The sequence below is a fragment of the Eschrichtius robustus genome, chromosome 16 (assembly GCF_028021215.1).
Source record: "Eschrichtius robustus isolate mEscRob2 chromosome 16, mEscRob2.pri, whole genome shotgun sequence".
Lineage (NCBI taxonomy): Eukaryota > Metazoa > Chordata > Mammalia > Artiodactyla > Eschrichtiidae > Eschrichtius > Eschrichtius robustus.
Genome location: NC_090839.1, coordinates 62,886,402 through 62,906,884, shown reverse-complemented (window position 1 = coordinate 62,906,884; position 20,483 = coordinate 62,886,402). Strand labels below are relative to the sequence as shown.

The window sequence follows — 20,483 nt, the reverse complement described above, 5'->3', positions numbered from 1 at the left end:
CTTTCTCTAGTTTCGGCAAGCGGGGTCCACTCTTCATCGCGGTGGGTGGGCCTTTCACTATCGCGGCCTCTCTTGTTGCGGGGCACAGGCTCCAGACGCGCAGGCTCAGTAGTTGTGGCACACGGGCTTAGTTGCTCTGCGGCATGTGGGATCTTCCCAGCCCAGGGCTCGAACCCGTGTCCCCTGAATTGGCAGGCAGACTCTCAACCACTGCGCCACCAGGGAAGCCCTTCTCTGGTCTCTTTAATCTTACCTCAGGTGGTTTCTTGGCTGCTTCTCCCTTGATTAGCAACTGTTTGAACCTGCCCTTTGGAACTCAACGGAGGTCATGGAGGCTGTTCCCTATAAACAGGAAGTGGGGGACAGAAAGTCTTCTCTGTCCAGGAGCCCCACAGGGTCCTGCTTGGTTTTAACTCCTTGAGAGGACCAAGGAACAGGGCCTCATCACCATCTACAAAAACAACATAATAATATGAAGGGTAAGACTTGCTAGGGAGAACCATCTAAAACTAGGAAATAAGGCAGAAATATGATCATGTAGGGGAGCAGAATTTGCCACCCCAAAATATGTCTCTTTGGCATCTTAACTATTTTAAGCTGGTTATTTTCTAAGAAGCAGCAGCCATGGGAAAAACTCTGAAAACCAAGTAGGAGTTACCCTTTTGTAACAAATATTTACATTTGCAAGGGAAAAATCTCTATTTGTAAGGGTGTCTCCCTCCCAGTACCTGGGAGAGGAGGATGACCAAATCTCTAGGAACTCTTACTAAGGAGAGGGCAATGGCTTAAAAATCATCACAACCTTACCCTTGTTTACGGTGCTTTTCCTGCTCACCTCCTAGAACTGACTCCCCCACCCTCAGCATCTTCTTTTGTCTTTAGCTGAAGATGGTATATAAGGTGATGGCGGGTTCTGGGGATGGTAAGCATCGGATGGAGAAGCCACTGCAGGGCTGAGAAGGACCCAAGAGGGTTGATGCCTGGATCACTTGAGAGGTGAAATGATGGAGGTGTATCTCACATAACCTGTTGCCATTGAGTTTTAGCCGTGCTTCTTGCCATCAGTGGTTTGTACTCAGGGCTCTGACAGGCAGCGCAGCCTGTTGGAAAGAGCTTGCAGTGGGAGGTGGGAGACCTGGGTTCTACTACTTGTTTTATCACCAGCTTGCTGTATCATCTCAGGCTCTGTTTCAGGGAAGCAATTTCACCATCTGTGAAGTGGAGCTGATATTGCCAGGAAAGAAAATGAATATTAAGGTAACAAAGGATCATAATTAGTATTTAGTGATTGAGTGAAGCTTTGTCATCATTAATCTTAGTCCTTCTTCCCTCATTTAGGCATTTTTATTTATGACTCATTGAATCAGTCTCATTTATTCACTCAGATGCTAGGCAACCATGCACCCCAGTTTCTCTGCCTGCCCCCAGTTATGACCCTCATGCCCAGCTCCCACCCAGGTCTTTTCCTTGATCTTGAGCCAAAGTAAAACCATCCCTGGCTCCAGGGGTGGTAACAGAGGCTGTGGCTCTGCTGGAACCTTGACTTTCAAGGAGCCAGGATCCATAAGGAGATGAGGTAGACCACTGGATCACCACTGGAGCTGGCCCAGGCCCCAGCTGGAATGTAGGAAAGCCTTTCCCTGGACTAGTCTTGCCTTTGAAAAGTGCAGTGCAGGAGAGTGTAGTGGGTAAAAAGCAAGCATAAATATTCCTGGCTATCTAACTTTATTTGGGAAATAAATGTTTGTATAGCAGGGATATCAGTAATCTGAAGTCAGACCGGGCTGTGTTAGAATCCCGCTCTCCCACTTCTAACTGAGTGATCTTGGACACCTTATTTACCTTAGCTTCTTCATCTATAAAATGGGAATAATAGCCACCTCAAGGAGCTATTGCCATGAGACAACGCACCTGAAGGGCCTGAGAAGTTTTCAATAAATGTTAACAATGCGTGTCTGGCTACAAACTCCAATACGCCTACTACACAGGGCCGGCTTTGGAGGGTAGCTAAGGCTCTGATGAAGTACGAGCTGCTGGCTATTGGGAGGCTCTTCTCCATGGGCCTCTTTTTCATACCTTATGAAGAAGACACTAACTGCCTTTTGCTCTGGACTTTTCAAGCATGTTTGTGTAATGAAGATAGAGATGGTATGTCCCCTCAGGTCAAAGGGCAGGCATGCTTACTGTCCAACATAATTAAGATAATGCCTCTCTCTGGAGCAAAGGGCTGGCTTGCTTACTGCCTCTTATAATAGGTTCAGGCTCCCTAAGCTAAGGGGTCCTCTCCTATATTGCAACCCACCGTGTGTGCAGCTGTAATCTGACCCTCTTCATGATGCCCTGTCAGAGTGGGGGTTGGGGGAACCAGCACCAAAAATGTTCATACTCTGGCTACTTCTGTGAGGAATAAACTGTCCTTTTTTTCTGATGCAGGAGTCTCATGTCTTTTACCAATACCAATAAAACTATGGTTGACTAACTTGTTAGCATGCAAGAGGGCTAAAATCTCTGACCCTCTGCAGTTCTTGACACTGTCCTGGTCTCAGATGTCTGCTGTCATCTAGAGAGGAGAGAAGAGGTGGAAGCAGGAGGGCAAATCTTCCGCTTCCCGAATCTTGAGTGTGTGCCAGGGGCCTCCCTGGGAGTGCCTTCTTTCTGCTCCAAGGCCTGCAAGTCTGTCTGCAGAAAAAGCATTTCTGGAACAATTGGTGAGGCGGAGAACGAGAGACAACATAGGACGATACGTCAGGTTTCGCCTTTTGCACAGAAAAACATTCCCCAAACTCCAGACGTTTGAGTACCACCTTGATGTTTATTTTAGTCATATCTGTCTACAGACTCCATAACTGCTTTCATAATGTTACTTCTAATTGACTTGCCCTTTTATTTATTCAGATAATTCTTTTAGCAAGAAACTTGATCTCACTATGATAAATGGAAAATCCAGGATTGCTTGGTATAAACGGAAGACAACTTGGCAAATAAATACGATGAAAACAGAAATAACATTATCAAGTAATAACCAGATACAGTTGCCCCCGAAGACCTTGGTCCTGTTCCCACGGTTACAAAGGGATATGAGCCAGGATTAGAGAGGGTTTAAAGATAGACTTTCACCAAACAGACTTTTCCCTTGATGGAACAAGCGGCACTGGGAGATGAGTGAAGAGGGAGGTTGTCTGATGCCATGGGAACTTGCTACCCCAAATTGTCCAAGTGCTGGCAGAGGTTTGGGTGCTGCACTTTGGGAAACACTGGCCAGAAGGGATGCTTTACCAAAAGGGCCTCCTGCTCCTTGAGTGTCCTCCTTGCTTCCACCGCAGTGCTGGCCCTGCCTCCAGTCTCTACCTTCCCCCAGAACAGCCAGAGGAGGCTTTGCAAGCTCCAGCCGGACTGTCACTCACCTCTCAGGACTCCCTGTATCCCGTAAGATCATGTCCAAGCTTTTTAACCAGCAGTCAAGGTCATCCACTAGTTCTTCTCTATCCAACGCTTGTCCTGCTTTCCGGTCAAACAGGACCACTTACAGTTGACTCCTTCATTCAGCAGTTTATTGAGTTTTGCCAACTCGTGTGCTGTTCTAGATACTGGGGCCGTGGGGCCCTTACCACTTTATGGGTTCTAGGCACTTTTGCCATCATGGGCCTCTTCCTCCATAAAAAAATATAAAAATAATATTTTATAGCTCTGTTGGTATAGAGGTGAATAAAACCCAGGCTGGAATCATTGTTGTCATATTCATTTGTTTCTTCTGATTTTAAAATAAAATTAAAAAATGATACTTAGGAATTCCCTGGCTGTCCAGTGGTTAGGACTGGGTGTTTTCACTGCCATGGCCCAGATTCAATCCCTGATCCCTGGTTGGGGAACTAAGATCCCGCAAGCCGTGCAGCACAGCCAAAAAAAAAAAAAAAGATACTTAAAGAGTCATGGGCCCTAGGTATTGTGCCCACTGTGCCTAATGGGAATTCTGCCCTGACCGGGACATGAAGAGTGAACACACATGTACACAGACAAACAGAGACAGACAGACAGACAGACACACACACAAAGTACTTACATACCTGAAGCTACTATCCAGTTCCGTGAGAGTTTTCTGCTTTTTCACCTCTCTAAGCTGTTGTCCCCTCTTGCTTACTCCATTTCTTCCCTTCTCTGCTTGGCTGATAATGCTCAAGCATACTCTTTACAATGTGCGGGCTGAGTTCTTGGACGTACGTGTGCTGCCAGGTGGATCAGCGCTGGGTCCTCCAGCCCCTGGAGTTGGCTTTTCACCGGAATTCATTCACTTTGATCAACACAATTAGGGGGGTCACTGGTCGATGCCTCTACCTTCTCAGCTTCCTTTGGAATTGTTCTAGGATAGCTGTAGCCAGGCTCAGAGCACACCCCAACTCCCAGCCTTCACTCTTCAAGCCTTCAAAAATCCTAGACTATAACATCTAGAACCTGAGTTTTGCCCTAAAGCAATCCTGTGTTTGTTTATCTTGTGCAAAACTCTCTGACTAATTGCTAGGAGTCAGGAGCCTACTGCCCTGAAAATAGGATGTTAATGATCCACGGAGAGACCACAGCTGAGTAAGCTAAGCGAGCACGTTGGCAGCCCCTCTCAGGCTGATGGAGTGCCCTTTGGAAAGAGCTGCGGGGGCAGCGTCCAAGGAGGCAGATCCAAGGTCCCGAAAGGCCCAGGTGTCATCCCAGCTTGTTCGTTGCATAGGAAATATTTACAGAGCAATCACTTTGTGATAGACACTGTGCTAGGGCTAGAAATAATGTGCTGCGCCCAGAGGAAGCCTCTCCTGGCGGCTGTCTCCCTCCCCAGAGGTTAGGTGTCCAAGAAATGTTTTCATTTTATTACTTACCTTTCTGCTGTGTAACAGTTTTATTACTTATCTCTTCCTGAAGTTGTAAATTCTTTGAGAGAAGAGAACACTTGTATATTTTTGTGTCACAGCATCTTGTCTGGCACATGGTAGGTGCGCAATAATTCTATATTACATGTCTTAGTCTGTTTGGGCTGCTATAACAAAAATACCATAGCCTGGGCGGCTTAAGCAACAAACATTTCTTTCTTACAGTTCTGGAGGCTGGGGAGTCCAAAATTAAGGTGCCAGCAGATTCGGTGTCTGGTGAGGACTTGCTTCCTCGTTCATAGATGGCATCTTCTTGCTGTAGCTTCACATGATGGATAATGGAAAGGGAGCTTTGTGGGGGTCTCTTTTATGACGGCACCAATCCCATTAATGAGGGCTCCACCCTCATGACCTAATCATATCCCAAAGGCCTCACCTCCTGATACTATCACATCAGGAGTTAGGATCTCAGCATATGAATTTGGGTGGACATAAACATTCAGTTCATTGTATTAGATGAACACCTGAAGTTCCACCATTATTAGTTTATTCCACTGGGTTTTGCATCACCTTCTTTCAAGGTGCCTCTTAATATGCAAATCATTTGTATTTGACAAAAATACATTCAGGTCCTGGGTCCTTAGTTATTTAGTTTTGTTAATTTATTTAAAATAGGTGGTATATTCCTATGCTTCAAAGTTGTGAATGGTACATAACCCAGCATCCTGATAATATCGGGTGACTATATAAACGGAGCCTGGAAACAGAGAGGGATGGAACAGGGAAAGTGTCAGCTGGGGTACAAATGTGGCTGTCTTTGTCATTTTGCTGTCTTGTGTTTTTCTTCTTACTCTGTGTCTATGTTATATTATGTGGTTAATCAAAAAGCAAACAAAACACCTTTACTACCAAAAAGTCATTGGTATCACTACATGATTAGACATGGTAGAACACCTTTATACTAGACTTTTTTGTTTGTTTCCAAGTGATAAACTTAATATTAACACACACACACACAAATAGCATTGAATGACCTAACTGAAAAGTTTAGAGATCTTCAGGCTTGGCTGGATCTAGGTGCTTAAGTGGTGAAATAAACAACTATTAGCCCAAGTCTTTCCTTTCCAGGCTAGCAAACCTGGGAAAAAATATGTATTTCCCAATAATTTCCCAAATGTTTTCAGTCCTGGGACTAATGCTGAGTATTTCTGGTTGGCCAAGTCTGGGTCTTATACTCCCTCTTGGGAGTCAGGACAGAGCAGGGGAGTCAGGATGCTGTTATCAGAAGAAGGAGGGATTGATGCTGGGAAGGCAAAACTACATTCTTCCATGACACCTGCATACTCATTAGACTCATCCAAGGCCTGGGACACAGCCTAACAATCCATTTGGCTTTATATTTACTTTCTGAGAGCTCGCAGGTCAGAGATGGCTAAACATTTCTGGCACATCATTAGGATAATTGAATCACAAATTCAGGACAGAGAGAAGCATTGATTAGTTATGTTGACTGATTACCAATGAGCCTGACTTCTGCTCAAATCAGAAAATGGAAAAGAGGGTGAAGATACCCTGGTCAGATTTGCTTACAAACCATGATTCTACACCTGCCATTTTTACAATAAACTTGTTGGCATTTTTGGCCTCCCTACTTTGGTTTAAAAGTTAATGCATCCCACTTCTTTCAGAGATCTGCTCTCCCACAGTACACAGCCTTGCAAGGACTGTCCCTTGGCCACATGTGGTCACATGAGCCAACCCCGGGGGAATCTACTCTATGGTGTCAAAGAAAAAACATTTTTCTGACACTTACTAAAGAAGAATAACAAAGACTTTCTTCAAGGGGCTACTGCAATGGAGTTTGCAGTAGGGAAGAGAGATTGGGCTCAACTCCAAATACAACATGAAAAGTGGGGATTTATAGCCAAGGAGCTAAGGAGGGGAGTGGTCAGTGGATGGAAAATTACTAAAGAGGGTAGGGTAATTCTTGCTAAACTGACCTAACAGTAATCTTGCTGAAGATAGCCCAAGGTGATCAGATAGTACCTGGGGAATGGTGGCAGATGAGGAATTTGATCAGATTTTGAGGGTGGAGAGTCTGGCTAAATTGACTTGACAGGATTTCTGCTAAAACCAGGCAATGCAATGAGCACGAGAGCCCGGAAGGTTGAGACCTCATTGAAAAGAGCGGTCAGAGGAGCCTGACAAGTTTGGTCAAGAAGAGAGTCTTTGATAAACAACAAGGTCCTGCTGTATATCACAGGGAACTATATTCAATGTCCTGTGATAAACCATAATGGAAAAGAATATGAAAAAGAATATATATATATATATATATATATACGTGTAACTGAATCACTTTGCTGTACAGCAGAAATTAACACATTGTAATCAACTATACTTCAATAAAATACCAAAAAAAGAGAGTCTTTGTCAATGCTTCAGGGCTCTAAATTTTGAGGACAGTGTTTAAAGATCATCTAGAGCATATTAAAAATTTTAAGAGTTTATTTGAACAAAGATCAATTAGAATCAGGCAGCATCCAATCTAGCAGATAGAAAGGAGCTCCGAGCAGCTGTACAAAATGAGAGACTTTTAAAGGCAGAAGGGAGCAGGAACAAGGAAGTTATACGAGGCAAAAAGTGGGTTGGTTATTGCGAGGTCACTTTTCTTTAGGGGATGACGGGGGTCTATCAGGCAGATGACCTAACTATTACCCTCCTGAATCGGTCCCCAACAAGCGTTCTTTCTGCCCAGTGTCCATTGAGCCAATAGGATGAGACCGAGACCAAGTTTGGTTCAGAAGCAAAGAAAAGCTTTATTCGTGGAGCAAAGAATGGAGAGACTTGAGCTCTGAGTACATACTCTCCCCAGGAGGCTGTGGGCAGGGCAGCTTTGGCGCCGGGAGGGGGCGGGGTTCCCCCAGGTCTGACGCAGGCGCGCTGCTCACGGCTCCAGGTCCCAGTGCCGGGCAAAGCTTCTCTGCGCACAGCCCGCAGCCGCCATCTTGAGTCTAGGTGCCGTGTGCAGCGCTTCTGCGCACGGCCCGTCCTGCTGAGGGGCGGACGCCGCCATTTCCCGTGAGGAACGCTGGTCGGAGTTGCCGGGCGTGAGGCCTCTGCACGCAGCACCCTGTGAGCAAGTGAAACTAGACTAAGCCCAAAGGAAAAACAAAAGGTTAGACTTTATTTTATTACCCAGATTCTAGTTTCCTTTCCCGGAAGTTGTTAACAGTGTCTGCCGGTGATAGCACTAGTGCTGACCAGGCGATTCCTGAGTGGCTGGTTTAAGACTCCATTTCTGGGAGAGCGGAACCTGTGATTAAGTTCAGCCTTGGTTTGGTGACGTGGGAAAGCATAAGCGACTCCATTTTGGCCAGTTGTTTTTTAACAGCAGTCATTCAGAGATTGGGGGGAGAAAGTAAAGCTGCGGAGCTGCCCGAATTACTACTGTTTTGAGCCCAATTCCATAGCCTTCTTTTTGGTTCTTAAAGTTACCTAACATCCTCTCCATTCATTCCTTTTCTTCATGAATTTGCCAGAGCAAATTTCTGTTACCTGCGCACAAAGAACCGATGTGATGTAACAGAGGCGTGCAGTGTGGTCTGAGCATGTTTGTTAAGTCTGGCATGTTGGTTTCTTCCTCCGTAAAATGAGACTATTAATTTCTATTTGATGGACTGGTGTAAGGATTCGAGATATAATGGCTTAGTGCAATGACAGCGTGTTGTGCATTAATGAACGATTTTTAAATTGGGGGATCCGTGGATGGGCTGGCTTCTAGGAGTCAGTGAATCTACCAGAATGTATAGGCTGAACTGTGTTCATGTGGGGGCATGTGCATGTACAGTTAATTTTTTTTAAATCACTTTTGTTATTTATTTATTTATTTATTTATTTATTTATGGCTGTGTTGGGTCTTCGTTTCTGCGCGAGGGTCCTCTCTAGTTGCGGCAAGTGGGGGCCACTCTTCATCGCGTTGCGCAGGCCTCTCACTATCGCGGCCTCCCTTGTTGCGGAGCACAGGCTCCAGTCGCGCAGGCTCAGTAGCTGTGGCTCACGGGCCTAGTTGCTCCGCGGCATGTGGGATCTTCCCAGACCAGGGCTCGAACCCGTGTCCCCTGCATTGGCAGGCAGATTCTCAACCACTGCGCCAGCAGGGAAGCCCCCAGTTACTTATTTTTTTGAGAAGAGAGTTCATTAGATTCTCCAAGTGGTCCCTGAAATTATGTGAAGAAATACCTCCCCATCCCCAGCACTAGACTAAGCTCTGTGAGGTCAGGGATAATCCTGTCTTGTTTTCTTCTCTAGCCCCACCTCCTAACACAAAGCCCGGCACTGAATACATTAGCCACTCAACACATACTTGTTGAATGAAGAAAAGAAGAACCTTAAGTGCTTTGGGGTTTGATTTCCTCTCCTATAAAATCGGAGAGCTGGCAGAGTTGTCTCTGAAGTTCATTTCATTTCTGACCAACAGTCCCCGGAATTGTATATCCCAGAGAAGTGAAATGGCACGCCCAAGAGAGCTCCAGGGCCCCAGCCCGTATTCCAGGGCTCTGGTATCTACAGTGCCTACGTCTCTTACACTTGGTTCAAAGGCTTCTACTCTTGTTGAATGTCTGGTTTCTCCGAGAGTTGTTGCCAGGTGTGACTGAGGTGAGCAGTTGACAGGTGCCTACTGTTAGGTCTTTTGGGAAGGCAGATATAGGGAAATGGCTGATAGACTGTTGATGTGTTCTTCTGACCCCCTCCAAGGAAATGGCATCATAATTTGGGGGGACTTGGCTGAGTTCTCTTCCCCAGACTGTCTGATTACTCTTATTCCAGAAATGAGACGCCTTTGTTTTCCCCTGATCATGGTGGCAAAGGTGATACTGAGCCTGGAGCTGGTGTGTGCGTGTGTGTGAAGGGGGCACACTCATGCTCTGTTGGTATCATTGAAAGTGGACAAGACTCTCTGAAGTGGGGATAACATCACAGCATGGATCAGAATTTTCATGGTGCATGCCTTTTCTCCCACTGTCAAAATTTCTATTTCCAAAAAATCAATTTCAAGTTGAAAAAGTTTTCACTTTCAAAGTGAGAATTTTAAGTAATTCTCACTTTGGGAAATTTTCTTAAGGAAATTATATTAGCACAAAGAATTGACGAGTCAAATCAACCTCAAGTGAATCATACGTCTAATCTAATGCTTATCCTTACTAGTGATTAAAGATTGCAAGCAAGACGTAGGCACAAACATTGCATTCCTTTTATGAAGGAGCGCACATCTGTCAGCTACAGCTTCCTGGTTGTTCTGGGTTAGTTTTGGATTAATCAGTGAGTTCCCAGTGATGGGTATGGATCATTGTCCTCAGGTGAAGCAATTTTGGCTTTGTGGTTTCCCAGTTTTATCCTCCATTAATTACGTAGGTAGAAATGTCTGCATGATGACTTGCTATTCTCTAGCCAGTCATTGCCCACAAATTCCAGGTTTACTCTCAGTAAGCAATCTAGACGAGCCAGGTACGTCCTGCTAAAATTATTTTAGAGATAAGCTCTCCCTGGTCTCTTTTCTTCTAGTAAATACCATTAGCCTATTTTCAAGGAAGTCTTGAAATGAATGGTGGAGGCCATTCATTTCCAGGTATTCCCCGGCTGGGAAGGAGGGAGTCATGGACTGTTGTAACTCCTTCCTTTCCAGAAATAATCTGAAAAGTACAAAAAGTAACATATAGGAGGGTGGTGATTACCATATCTTCATGATGATTGTTAAAATGTAATTCTCAAAATGTTGAAAAGCATAGTTTTTATAAAATGCATAGTGAACATGTGTGAGAATTTCATTTAACTTATTAATGAGGGAAAACGCAGAATGAAAAAGCTGGATACAAGAAATTGGAGGAAATTAGGGGTTCTGTTTGGGGCTCAATAAGTTTGTGATGCCTATGACATATCAGAGTGGAGAGGGCAATCAGGCAGTCGCGTGTACGAATCTCAAACTTAGGAATGAATGGGATAGAGACATACATTCATAAACCAGCGCCACTTAGATGATATTTAAAGTCCTGGAAATGAATGAGATCGACTAGGAAGTTGGTTGAATTAAGATATTTTTACGCATTGGAACATTGTAGGGCTCTTAAAAGGGATTAAACCGCAGTGAAAATATGTTTATGATTTATTGTGGCATGAAAAAAACCACGGCTTCGAGAATATAATGCGTGATACAATTCTATTTGACCATCAAAAAGTTAAATAATAAAGTGTAAATAATAAACTTGGGCAAGGTATTCACCCACCAGTTAGTATTACTATACTAGTCTGAGAATTCTTTTTTCAATTGCCAGAGAATTAACAAAACCAAGAGCAATACTTACAATCCCTTGCATTCTAACTTATAATGCCTTGCATTTAACTCATGTGTTGAGATTTAAACAGCACTTTTGTGTATGTATTTCAAGTAATCCTCAAAAATACCTTCTTAGATGGGGGAGGGGTATTCTGATTGTCTTCTAGTCACTCCACTGGTGAGGGAGGGAATCTCCCACCCTAAATAATATGAAATTGCCTGAACGCAGAACAAGGCAACACTGCACAGATGAGATGGACAGCTGTTTATGAGTCACACATGTACTTACAGCCCCGGGGCAGGAGGACTCTGCATGCCCTGCAGGGCCACAGGGGGGTTTTTCTCTGAGTGAACAAGCAAGGACCATGGTGGGCAGATTGGGTAGTAACAGGAGGGTAAGGTGATCCCTGGTTCCTGAGGAGGATGTGATTGACTTCCTGGGCTAGCAGGGAAGTGAAACCCATTAGGGTTTCACTCAGCAGGCTGAGTGTGGTGCAGCTGTCTCAGCAACAGGGGAACTAGGCAGGTTGTTACCGAATGAGTGCAAGGCCCTCCTTGTGCGGCCCTAGCTGAACCGACGCCCCTCTTGGCTGGGTCAGGGAGTTCTTCCTTGCTCAGGTTCAAACTGCCAATAAGGAAACTGAGTTTGGTGCAAGCAAGACAGACTTTTATTCAATGGCCAGAGAATGGAGAAGGGGAGCTCATGCCCTAAAGACAACTTCTTCCTGATTACAAGCAGGGACAAGATTTTTATAGGAAAGGATGAAGGAGGTTATTGGGGGCGGGGGTCTTTTGTCATCCGATTTGTGGAAATGAGTGGGGATTTCCCAGAATGCAGTTCACACCTCTTTTCTGCCTTATCTGGCCATTTGGTATCTGGGTCCAAACAGGCTGAACCAATGTGGCACCAGCAGGTGGAGATTTTATCACAATGAGATGGTAGTGATATGTAGAGCAAACTTTGTCCCAATTTTGAAGTTCAGGCAGCTTATACTGGTTTCTTGTGGTTAAGCCTTCTTGTTCCTGTCATATAAACACAGCTAGAAGATACGGTCCGTTTTGGTTTTCTGCACATTTGCCTGGAGGTCTTCATTAGAACTGGGGGGCTTCCTTGCCTCCTTGTCTAAGACAGGTGTACTTGTTTTATAGAGACAGTTTAGGTGTGGGTTAGGGACCCTTGGGTTGCTGCCCTGAGTGACAAGGTGGGGAGCCTTTCCCTCTGGAAGAGGGCATATATGGCAACAGCAGGGGAACCCACAGTAAGGCCTTTGGGGCCCTGTGAGGCTCAAACAGGCCAAGGCAGCACGTGAAATTTCAGGCTTTACAATAGAGCGTGAGGAGGGCAGCAGTTAAGAATACCCATTTTACAGATGAGAAAACTAAAAGAGAATGAGCCACACGCCCAAGGTTACCCAGGGACAAAATGTGGTCTTTTGCTAAGTCATTTTTATAAATTTTTATTATAAAAATCTTCAAGCATGCATGAAAGTAGCATAAATGAAACCTCATATAGCCATCATAGACCACAGGTGGCTATCTAAACTTAAACTACTTGGGAAAAAAAATCAGTTTCTTGTCTCAGTAGCCACTGCAAGGGCCCAGCAGCCACCTTTGTCTCCTGACTTCCATATCATACAGCTTAGATATAGAACATTTCCCTCGCTGCAGAAGGTTCTGTTGGATAGTGCTGTTCTAGATTTCGCAATTATTAATTTCTTGCATATTTCATTCACCTTTATATTTTGCTATACTATTTTAAAGCAAATCCTGGGAATTCCCTGATTGCCCAGTGGTTAGGGCTCCACACTTCCGCTGCAGGGGCACGGGTTTGATCCCTGGTTAGGGAACTGAGATCCCACGTGCCACGCAGCATGGCCAAAAACAAAACAAAACAGAACAAAAAGAAGCAAATCCCAGTCAGCATGATATTTCTCCTTTAAACAGTTCAAGAGACATCTCTACAAAGTAAAGGACATTCTCTTATATCACTACAGTGATCATCACATTTTACAAATCAACAATAATTCCTTAATCTCATGTAACACCTGGTTTATAGTTCAGTTTTTGGATCGTCTTCATCATATCTTTTTTTTTTTTGGCTGCGTTGGGTGTTCATTGCTGAGTGCAACCTTTCTCTAGTTGCGGCGAGCGGGGCCTACTCTTTGTTGCGGTGCGTGGGTTTCTCATTACAGTGGCTTCTCTTGTTGCGGAGCACGGGCTCTAGGCGTGCGGCCTTCAGTAGTTGTGGTGCGAGGGGTCAGTAGTTGTGGCTCGAGGGCTCTAGAGCACAGGCTCCGTAGTTGTGGCACACGGGCTTAGTTGCTCCATGGCATGTGGTATCTTCCCAGACCAGGGCTTGAACCCGTACCCCCTGCATTGGCAGGCGGATTCTTAACCACTGCGCCACCAGGAAAGTCCCCATCATATCTTTTTATAATGGGTTTTCCCATCGGGATCCAGACATGGTCCACACCCTGGCATTTGGCTATTGTGTTTCTTGAATCTTTGTAAAGTAACAGAGTCCTTACTTTCCCTCTGCCCTTTTCCTATGCCATGAACTTATTGAGGAGACAACTCCCAAAGTGTTTTTTATTTTAATATCTCAGTTTTTTATTTTTGTTTTTTTCATATTGTTTTGTATTATTTATTTATTATTTTAAAAATTTGAAGTGTAGTTGATTTACAATGTTATATTAGTTGCAGGTGTACTTGTTTTTGTATTTTTTTTTTTTACACACACACCACACACACACACCACACACACACACACCCGCCTGTCTCGCTCATTCTTTTTTTTTTTTTTTTAATGGCTGTGTTGGGTCTTCGTTTCTGTGCGAGGGCTTTCTCTAGTTGTGGCAAGTGGGGGCCACTCTTCATCGCGGTGCGCGGGCCTCTCACTATCGCGGCCTCTCTTGTTGCGGAGCACAGGCTCCAGACGTGCAGGCTCAGTAATTGTGGCTCACGGGCCTAGTTGCTCCGCGGCATGTGGGATCTTCCCAGCCCAGGGCTCGAACCCGTGTCCCCTGCATTGGCAGGCAGATTCTCAACCACTGCGCCACCAGGGAAGCCCTGTTTTTGTATTTTTATGGGAGTATAATTGCTTTACAATGGTGTGCTAGTTTCTGCCATACAACAAAATGAATTAGCTGTATGTATACATATATCCCCATATCCCCCCCCGCAAAGTGTTTTAAATTTAAAAACTTATTTTTTTTCTCCACTGACACAATCTCCTTGAACTCTTCAAACCATGAAGGTCAGACTCTGGGGCTCTGAATTAGGTTTTGAAGAAGGTAGTGAAATTCCTCCAGGGTGGTGGGGAGGTGACAGGCTGTCAAATCACTGGAAGTAGTACATGTTTGTCATAAATCTCATGTTTGGTCCTGAAGAGTGCAGTGGGGCCAGGGAGGGAAGAACACACCCATACCGTTAGCAATTTGGGGCCAGCTGGGGGGGCTACTGTGGGATTGGGAGGAAGTAAGAACAGGGAGGCTGGAGTTGGGCTGGGAGGACTGAAAGACAAAACTGAGTTTCATGAAATGAGAGACTTGGACTCCTGAGTTCACCACTGTATCCCTAGCACCCTGAACAATCCTGACCCATAGGGAGTGCTCAGTATTTGTTGGATGAATGAGTGAAGGAAGGAAGGAATGAACAAATGAACCTCTCTGGCTCAGATGCCTCCTTTGCATGGGATAGAGGATAACATCTCCCCGCAGTGTGTTTGAAGGATTATGTGATTCAAGTGTGTTAGTTTCCTTGCCTTTTGAAAGAGAACTCGCTTTGATATTAGTGGATTTTACATATTGTAGATTTTTCTGAGACTTTCTGGATGACAAATGTCCTATGCCATTGTTCTTATGGGTTTATTAGAAGGTGGAGATATTTAATAATATCCTTCGAACTGGGAAGGAACTTTGAGACTGAAAAATGAAGCAGGCAACTCCATGAGGTGCGATTACGAAGTTTATCGTGGGTAACTTACATACAGGCAGGAGGGGGTGGTGAAGATCCAGAGGCATTTGCAGCTGCACCGCACGCCACCAAAAGGGGTACAGGGGGACTTAAAGGGGCCAAAGCTAAAAATAGAATCTGACTACCAAGTGAGAAGGGATTCCAACCTGGAATCCCAGGTTCCACACCGAGGAACCAGGGACTTCTCTTCTCAAAAGGGTGGGGAGGGGTCTCATGACCATTAACCATCTGTGCAGCAGAGGTATTCTTCCAGTTCTCATATCAGATGGAGGCAAGGGTAAAAGTTGATAGGGAACTTATCTGGCTTGGGCGCATTCCTTAGGAGTAGGCTAACAGTCCTGCAGACAGGGGAGGGGGTAGGACTGGGGGCCTAAGATGGAGCTGACAGAATGGAGTCAGTGTGGTTCAGCCACATATAGGTACAATGGTATCCACCAATTATCAGTGCAGAAAAGGCATTGATCTCTCTGAGCCTTAGGTTACTCATCTGTAAAATGGAATAATGATAATAATAATAGCATTGTAAGACTGTTGGGAAGATATACTGAGATGTACGTAAGGTACCTAGTGTTTGGCACACAGCAGGCATTCAATAAATATTTATGGAATGAATGGATGGCAAGTAAACAAAGGCAAAATGCACCCAAATAAATGTTGGTTAATCCAGTCGACACTTATCTGTGAAGCACTGGCAAATTGTTTTTGTACTTATTGAAAACTCAGTTTGCTTAATTGTCTGTCTTACTTAATTTGGTCAACAACTCTTGGTGAGTCTGAGTAATTAATGTGCATTTCAGAGGAGTTTTACAGTCTTGGTGGCCTTGGATGACTCTTTGGATCCCCTGAAGTTGCTGTTAGGTAAAAATGAACTCAGGATTCCAGGATTCTTGCTCATAGGAAGGAGGGAATTAATGCCTACTGATTTTTATTATTTTCATGTTCTAAAGGGAAAATATGTGCTATTTAGCACCTCTGTCCTGTAAATGTGGTTTTTTTGTCCTACTTGCCTGGCCAAATCCCATCAACATATGATTTAAGGATACAAAGTTTATAAAAGAAAGAAGCTCCTTCTTGATGAAATGCCAAGAGTGTGTTGAAAGATGCAAAGCAAATCGTTCACATCTCTTATACCTTCCTTCCACCAACCAAACGGCACTCCAGTCCCAAACTGCCGCTTCGCACTGTGTGACCTTGGGAGGTTACAATTTCTCTGAGCCTCCAGGGCTGGAGGGGAGGGGATAATGGGGGTTATTGTTTCATGAGTACAGAGTTTCAGTTTAGAATGTGAAAAGTCCTAGAGATGAATAGTGGTGATAGTTGCACAACAATGTGAATGTATTTAATGCCACTGACATGCACACTAAAAAATGGTTAAAATGGTAAATTTTTTTCTGTCTATTTTACTACAATTAACAAAAAAAGAGAAAACAACAACAAAAACTTTGGCTTCAAAAATACTAATTCACTCAACAAATATTTATTCAGTGTTAATATGTGCCGGGCACAGTTCTAAGCACTAGAGAGACAGTTACAAGCAAGTCACTTCTTTCTTCACAGAGCTAACCATTTACTAGGGGACAGGCATTAAAAAATAGTCATGGAGATGAAAGTGTAATTCAAAATCAGACCATTAACATGGAAGCTTTCTGTTACCTGCTGTGCTAGACCTGAATGGGGCAGTTCTGGCCATTTCTTCCATGATTCTGTTACTTTCAGAGTCACAAGGAATGTCTTCATTTGTTTACTCTTCACGACAGCTGGAGTGACATTCAGGAATGTAAAGTTAGGTCATGTGACTCCCCTGCTCAGAGTCTGCCAATGAGGTCTCATCACACCTCTGATCTCGTTTTCTGTCCCTTCCCCCCTGAGTAGAATACTACTCAGCCATAAAAAGGAATGAAATTTTGCCATTTGCAACATGGATGGACTTGGAGGGTATTATGCTAAGTGAAATAAGTCAGGCAGAGAAAGACAAATACTATATGATATCACTTATATGTGGAATTAAAAAAATACAGCAAACTAGTGAATAAAACAAAGAAGCAGACTCACAGAACAAACTAGTGGTTACCAGTGGTGGGGGGCTATATAGGGGTGGAGGATTAAGAGGTACAAACCATTATATATAAAATATGTAAGCTGCCAGGATATACTGTACAACACAGGGAATATAGCCAATATTTTATAATAGCCATAAATGAAGTATAACCTTTAAAAATTGTGAACCACTATATTGTACACCTGTAACATATAATATTATACGACTATATGGACTTCCCTGGTGGCACAGAACCCTGGTGGTTAAGAATCCGCCTGCCAATGCAGGGGACACGGGTTCAAGCCCTGGTCCGGGAAGATCCCACATGCCACGGAGCAACTAAGCCCATGCGCCACAACGACTGAGCCTATGCTCTAGAGCCCGCGAGCCACAACTACTGAGCCTGCGTGCTGCAGCTACTGAAGCCTGTGCGCCTAGAGCCCATGCTCTGCAACAAGAAAAGCCACCGCAATTAGAAGCCCGCGCACCGCAGCAAAGAGTAGCCCCCGCTTGATGAAACCAGAGAAAACCCACGCGCAGCAACGAAGACCCAATGCAGCCAAAAATAAATAAATAAATTTATTTTTTAAAAAATTATACAACTATAACTCAATAAAAAAATCTAAAAAAAAATGATGTGAAAAAGAAAAAAAAATAGCCCCTCCCTCCCCAGTCACTCTTCATCTTCTTATCCTGCTTTTTGTTCTTCATACCATTTGTCATTCTCCAATATCATACTGGATGTTGTGTTCCATTCCTAGGGCTGCTATAACAGAGTACCACAAACTGGTGGCTTAAAACAACAGAAATCTATTCTCTTGCAATCCTGGAGGCCAGAGGTCTGAAATTAGGGTGTCAGCAGGGCCATGCACCCTCCAAAGGCCCTAGGGATGATCTTGCTTCTCTCCTAGCTTCTGGTGGTTACCAGCAATCCTTGGCATTCCTTGACTTGCATATCACTTCAACCTCTGCTTCTGCCTTCACATGGCCTATTCCCCCATGTGTCTGTGTCCAAATTTTCCTCCTCTTATAAGGACACCAGTCTTTGGGTTTAGGGCCCACCCTAATGCAGCATGACCTCATCTTAGCTTGATTACATAAGCAAAGACCTTATTTTCAAGTAAGGTCACATTCATAGGTACCAGGTGTTAGAACTTGAACATATATCTTTTGGGGGGACATAATTCAACCCATTACAGGTGTTAGTATGTTTGTTTTTTACCTCCGCCTCTCCCTCTCACTAGTTTTTAAACTTCCATGGAGGTAGGTCTGGTCCTCTTTTGTCCCTGCTTCTAGCCACAGTGGCAGGAGCAGTGCTTGATACACAAGAAAATTGGTCAAAAACAGTTTGTTGAATTAATACATGAGTTTTCTATTCTGATTCAAATATTCGTAGGACTGTTCTGGCATTGACCCATTTCCAACTTTACTCACTCCCACAGTTTGGGATGGGCTCCCTAGAAAACAGCAGCAACCTTGTAAAAGTCCTTGAAGAAATGGTCTACCTAGGGATTTTTGAAACTTTTCAACTAGAACAAGAAATAGCTTGTAGCAGCTGATGCATTATTATTCGTCTTTCAAGAGCAAGGGGAAGTCTCAGATGTTGTGTTTGAATGACAAAATGTGTTTGTACCAAAAAGAAAGGAAATCTGCAGAGATTTAATGTCTCCACTTGATCTGTATTAACATGGGAAAAATAATTAAAAAAAAATTTTTTTTTACTTTTTTAAAAAAAGATTTTCTTATTTAATTTATTTAATTTTGGCTGCATTGGGTCTTCGTTGCTGCATGGGCTTTCTCTAGTTGCGGGAAGCTGAGGCTACTCTTTGTTGCAGTGCACGGGCTTCTCATTGTGGTAGTTTCTCTTGTTGCGGAGCACGAGCTATAGGCGCGCGGGCTTCAGTAGTTGTGGCACAGGCTCAGTAGTTGTGGCTTGCGGGCTCTAGAGCACAGGCTCAGTAGTTGTGGCGCACAGGCTTAGTTGCTTTGTGACATGTGGGATCTTCCCGGACCAGGGATCAAACCCATGTCCCTGCATTGGCAGGCGGATTCTTAGCCACTGCGCCACCAGGAAAGTCCCTAAAAAATTTTTTTACATACCACATTCTCGTTGAAAGAAAGGATAGCAGAAGTGTTACTATTAATACAATTTTTAAAATCGTTACGCTTAACACCATGCCCCACCCATATTTGAGTTCAATTATCTGGTCTTTGTCCTCCCTTACGGCATTACACCTCAGAGTTATCATTACCATCACTCTTCTGACCTGCCAGTCTTACCAACAAGCCTGATGTAGCTCAGAACAGAGAAATAGCTATTTAATTGGTCACAGTTCTCAACTAGCAGAACCTCAAGTTCAATAACATTTATAATATCTCCAGCTCTTATAAGGACATTTGACTAAAAAAAATTTTTTCTGGGCTAGCTGTGTGAATTAACCTCAAATTACGTAAGGCAGCAGGACCTGGAGTTTTTGGAAACAGAGACCTGGTTTAGAACCCTCCCTGTGTCCTTTACTAGCTGCTGTAACCTTGGTCAAGACCCTCAACTACTCTGAACCTCAGTCTCTTCATCTGTAAAATGGGGACTAATATCTGCTATTCAGATTAAGCTAGGGATCAAGTGAGATACTATAGGTGAGGTTCACAGTCCAGTGTTTACAAAGGGATCAAATAATTTTTTTGTTGCGGGGAGGCCAGGGAGTGAGGTGGGGATGTTAGTGTTCAGAATGTCTTTAGGAGTTGATTCATTAAAGTTATGCAAGTAAGGCTGGTATCCCAGAAGTTTTCTGTTTGTTTAAAACTTTTTGGCAAATACCAGGAGCATGAAGGAAGGCAATAGGGGTAGATTTGGTAATTACCTCTTATTGCCAAATGGTAGGTGTATCTTGCCTTCCATGCCACTTAGGAGTCAAGGGGGTGGGAGTTAAGCACCAGAAGGAATCTAATGTATCTCAGGCATAGACATGAACACTGACTACGCATACCTTTCATACTCCTACCAGATAATTAACTCCAGCATTAATGGTATAAATGGATAATCAAAGTGCATATTAAAGCTTTTCTTAAAAATAAAAATAACATTGGTGATTACTGCCAATTACTGAGGTTGCAGAGTGCAGTGTTAAGACAGCTCCCGCCCTCGCTGGCTGTGTGTCCTGGGCCCAGTCACTTTACCTCTCAGAGCTGCAATATGCTCATCTGTAAAATATGAATGACACTAGGACCCACTTGTTAGGGTTGCTGTGAGGATTAGATGAGCTTGCACATGTGAAGTACCTGG

The 20,483-nt window shown here is 44.0% G+C and overlaps 1 long non-coding RNA gene across 2 annotated transcripts in view; it reads right to left on the bottom strand.

Moving 5' to 3' along the window:
- LOC137749851 (uncharacterized) overlaps positions 1 to 4,492 on the bottom strand; it is a 75,891-nt gene extending 71,399 nt beyond the window's left edge. For both annotated transcript variants that reach the window (XR_011070300.1, XR_011070301.1), the window contains exon 1: positions 4,065 to 4,492. This is a non-coding gene — a long non-coding RNA (uncharacterized lncRNA). The remainder of the gene's footprint in view (positions 1 to 4,064) is intronic.
- Between the last annotated feature and the right edge of the window lie 15,991 nt (positions 4,493 to 20,483).